This window comes from Vigna radiata, chromosome 4 (genome assembly GCF_000741045.1).
Source record: "Vigna radiata var. radiata cultivar VC1973A chromosome 4, Vradiata_ver6, whole genome shotgun sequence".
NCBI lineage: Eukaryota > Viridiplantae > Streptophyta > Magnoliopsida > Fabales > Fabaceae > Vigna > Vigna radiata.
This window is the reverse complement of record NC_028354.1, coordinates 16515696-16520497: the sequence shown is the minus strand read 5'-3', so window position 1 is coordinate 16520497 and position 4802 is coordinate 16515696. Positions and strand designations below refer to the sequence as shown.

At 30.3% G+C, this 4802-nt stretch overlaps 1 long non-coding RNA gene across 3 annotated transcripts; it reads left to right on the top strand.

Moving 5' to 3' along the window:
• The first annotated feature begins 3054 nt into the window (after positions 1 to 3054).
• On the top strand, positions 3055 to 4454 carry LOC111241496. Of its 3 annotated transcripts, none has more exons than XR_002667591.1 (4): positions 3055 to 3188; positions 3432 to 3705; positions 3913 to 4091; positions 4253 to 4454. It is a non-coding gene; the product is annotated as an uncharacterized LOC111241496 (long non-coding RNA). The 3 variants fall into 3 exon arrangements; XR_002667590.1 differs by having other exon boundaries at positions 3866 to 4091; XR_002667592.1 differs by lacking the exon at positions 3432 to 3705.
• The last annotated feature ends 348 nt before the right edge of the window (positions 4455 to 4802 follow it).

The window sequence follows — 4802 nt, the reverse complement described above, 5'->3', positions numbered from 1 at the left end:
TCATAAGATTAGTGCATGTTTTATTGACATTTCTGAACTTCTTTAATGACAACATATTTCAATTACATATGCTTAACACCTTTGGAATACTTGTCGTTTTTAGAAAATAAAAGTGTTGTAGAATTATCATAATAATTTTTCAGGGCTTTGACAATATTGTAGACTACTCCAAGTCTTGAAATAAAGTTATGCAATCGATTAGCTTGAATTATGGCCTCAAAGCACACCACAAATTTAGCTTCCAAGGTGGATGCATCAGTGACAGATTGCTTCAAAATCCATGGGTAAAATTTGTTAGTATTTTAAATTTAACGGCAGAGTTATTTCCATTGAAAAAATTTCTTCGATAATTTCAAAAAATTTTGTAGTACAAGTGAAATTGGACTTGCTCACTCTAATAAGAAAAATTCAATCCATTAAAGAATAGATTTAATCTAACGAGTTGATGAAAAAAATTGGAACAAAAACTATAATCATTTCATGCCTAACGTTAATACTTTGAATCATAAAAATATATTTAGAGACACATGAATACTAATGTCCTCTTTTAGAAGATCCACTAATACACAAGGATAATAATATTATTCATATTAATACATTCATGATAATTAAAATATACATAAACTAGAACTTATTATCTTTGGATATATAAATAAAATTAGTTATACATGCAAAATTATCTATTATCATATTCATTAATTATAAGAAAAACTATAATCCACTCTTGAGCAATCCTAAAATACCTTATAATAATGAACTTTATTAATCAACAAATCAATCATTCATAATTTAGCATATATTATGTGTAATTAAAATAAAACATTATATTGAAATCAAATAACCATATAAAATGACTTGGTGATTAACAAATTTGATCATTCTTGATTTCAAATAAATAAATACATTTAATTACTATAAACTATACATAACAATTAATTTTAGGGTTAAATATGTTTTTAGTCCCTATACTTTCGGGTGATTTTGGTTTTAGTCCCTCTTTCAAACTATAGTACAATTTAGTCCTTCAACTTTAGAAAACTTTGGTTTTAGTCCTTTTTACCAAATTTTTTAAACTTTATTTGTTGTTTCAAGCACCTTACATTATAGCATTTGGATTGTTTACACTGTTTGACACATTTTTGCTTTAATGTTAACTAAGAAACGCGTTTGAAACAACAAATAAAGTTAAAAAAATTTGGTAAAAAAGACTAAAACCAGAGTTTTCTAAAGTTGAAGGACTAAATTGTATTATAGTTTGAAAGAGCGACTAAAACCAAAATCGCCCCAAAGTATAGGGACTAAAAACATATTTAACCCTTAATTTTAATCTAGAGAACGTAATTCAATAACACGATTCAAATTAATTAAAATAAATCAGCGAACTCAAAACATCCCATTCAAATAAACACATTTAGTTGATGCACCATAGTCTAGGCATAAAAGCTGGTGCTTTTGTTTTCCTTTCATTCACTTTGCAATTAGATCACTCATTTCATTACCAATCAAGTGTCTAACACGGAAAAACACGAGTTCAACTCCAATTCGTATAACAGGGGATTCAATTTTCATGCCAATTAAAGCATGAAAGAAAAAAGCAATTCAAGAGACGACTAAGTCAATTCTTGAATTGCTTTCAATGCACTTATCACGTCACAAGAGAAATTACCTTTCAATTTACAATGATAAGTTAATAGCATAGAAACTTTAACGAAATCTTAAAATCCTTAAATCTTATCGTTAGGGTTCCTAAATCATAAATAAAGGTTCATCTTAATTTGGGACAAACATGTATCATAAATTTAACAACCCTGACACCACATGTAAAATTAATTTTGTAGTTTTCTACTTTCTTATAATTCTTTTCAGAAATCTATTCTAGGATAGTTATGAATCTCACACATAAACATACATAAATCATAATAGATACTAATCTTGATATATGAGAGATCCATATTAATGTGTTTTTCAATCTATCTCTTTACCTTTTCTTTTTCTTTTTTGATGACTTATAATGAAGCAACTTTGTAGGCAAAGACAGAATCCTAAAAGCTTTTTATTAACCAACGTCCATCAAATTGGTTTAAGTAAGTTTATTTTTATTTTTTCTGTTATAACTTTCTATAACAATTAATATGTTTTCATATTTTATTAAATCAAATCTAGATTTATCATAATATTTTAAATAAATCACGTAATAGAATTAATAATAATTCTAACATCTTGTATCTCTTATATATACCTTTTTTTCTTTCTTTTGCTCAAATAAAAATATTTATCAAGTATACACCCAACCTTGTGTTTGGATGAAGAAGTTTAACAATTTTAAGAAATTAAAAAAATACAGTATTTAAATTACTTATAATTGAATTACTTTCATTTCTTAAATAGTTTTTTATACGATAATTGAAATATTTTATTTTATTTGAATAAAATAATTTAATTTAACTATATCTCTGAATCGATTTAACTCAATCGACCTACACTAATTCAAATCAATCAATTAACTCAATTTGATTTTTGTTATGAAACAACTTAATTCAACTTTCAATCTTACCTATAATTCATATGAAATTTTGATTCTGAATGAGTCGGCTCACTAATAATGAAATAACAAATTTTTTATATTTTTAGAAGTATTTCTTTCTAATTAGCAAACAAGTTATTTTAGAGTAAAACAATTTAAATTCTTTACCCTTCTAACTTACCTCATCCAAAGTTTGACTGTTTGCTTACCTTCCACGCGATTAGAGGAAACTCTGTGACATGTGTCTGATCGAGTCATGTTGGCTAAGATGAACACGAAGTTGCTACGTGAGAATTAACAAAGGCAGATAGAATGCAAGAAAATAGGGCACTGTTTTTGAAATAAATAAACAATGAAAGTGCATATTTACGTGCTGAGCTGAGGAGCCTCCACGAGAAAGGAAATAAAAGGAACAAAAACATGGCCTCTACGCGTTGAGTAGACGAGCCTCCACGATGTGCTTCTTCTCCACGTGTAAACTACGGAAGAATGCTATATATTAGGCATAAAGAACGTTAGGGAGTGTTCATCTTACAAGCCTGCCACACAAGGGCTTTCTCTGCGATGAAGAAAAGAAGAGGAGAAAATCCGGGTAAAATTTCAAGTATTGTTTTGCTTGAGGACTTCGACATTATGGCAATCCGAGTCCTTTAAATTTCTGAAGGTAGGCTCAGATAATACGCTTTGTTTTGCAACTAACCATTTCACACTGAAACGTGGTTTGAATTTTAAACTACACAACTGTAGTGAATTCAGTTATTATTATCATTAGACGTGTACCTTTTATACCTGAAGAGAAGCTTTCATTAATTAAAACAGGTCTATTTGGAAAACTTTTGATACCATACCTTTATTTTGTTAATTAGTGAAATTCTCATCATGGAGATTTCAAAACTTCATTTTGTAGTAATACCTGTAATTTGACGGATTTGAAGGCCACATGTGAATCCAATCCGATACTGGATGAGAGTAGTGTTTGATGAAATCTCTCCAGCAGTAAACTTCATCCCTGGCTTGATTAAGGCTTGTTCCATACCTCACAAGTTTGTGAACATCTTCAGAAAATAAACGCATCTTTTCAGCACTAGGAAGGTTGAAGAACTGTGTTGAGACTTCTAGGGCTTCATCCATCACCGGTTGATCAATCCCATGGTTAATAACCTACAAAAGTGAAGCCTAATGTAAATATATAACATAGTATAACATGTCTTTATAGAGCCTTGAACTTAAAATACATCCTATGTTAGCTACTATAATTAATTATCATATATATGCTCATGTATAAAAGAATACACGTAAATGTTTGTGTTTGTTGCATCAATATGAAAAAATGATATGCAGATTGAGCAGGTGCTATATATACGTGAAAGCATCCTATCTCTTTGCAGGCAATTCGAATTTCATTGATGGTTGATCTAGAAACAAGAGATTGATCACGCGAAGTAGACAATCTATGATGGGAAGAGTGGTTGATATTGGAAGATGAGGGCTGGGTCGTTGTGATGGTGGAAGAACATAACGTCGAGGTATAGAAGACACTCCAAGCTTGTTAAGACTCACAGCACTGGTAAATGAAGAAGCACCATTACCTTGTTGCTCCATTGTTTCTCTTCCCAAATCTTATATTCGATTCTATTGATTTGAGACAGGGCCAGTCACAAATATATTTATAAGCGTCTCTAGTGGATATGTCACATTCATGATAGTCCTCTATCTGTATTTTTTCAGGTTGTTCACTTACATTATACATGCTAGAAAGTACAAAAAAATCTTTTTCGTTCGAAAAAGAGTGTGGATTAAATGGTAGTAAGCCCTAGGTTTGAGTGATAATGAGAGTTGAAGTCAGAAGGGAAGAAAAAAGAGAGCAAAGTGATGAAGGAATTTTTATGGAGTTCGTGCTAGTGGGAAATAAAATAGGTGGCTTGGCTTATTTGGTCTTTTTCTTTTGTTGGATAAATGTTTGGACTTTTTACACGTACTAGAATAAGTACAAGTACATGCTGCATGGAGATTATTGGCTTGGTTTGACTTTTGTTACACTCAGAAGTTCAGGAGCTGTAAAATAAGTGCTATTGGAGAAACTTAAGAATTGTGGTTTGTGTTGTCGAATCAGATATACATGTCTATTAAAAAAAATAGTTTATTTGAATATTATGAATGTGTCTCTCATATATGTCCTCAAAATTTAGGGTTTAGGGTTTAGGGTTTAGGGTTTAGGGTTTAGGGTTTAGGGTTTAGGGTTTAGGGTTTAGGGTTTAGGGTTTAGGGTTTAGGGTTT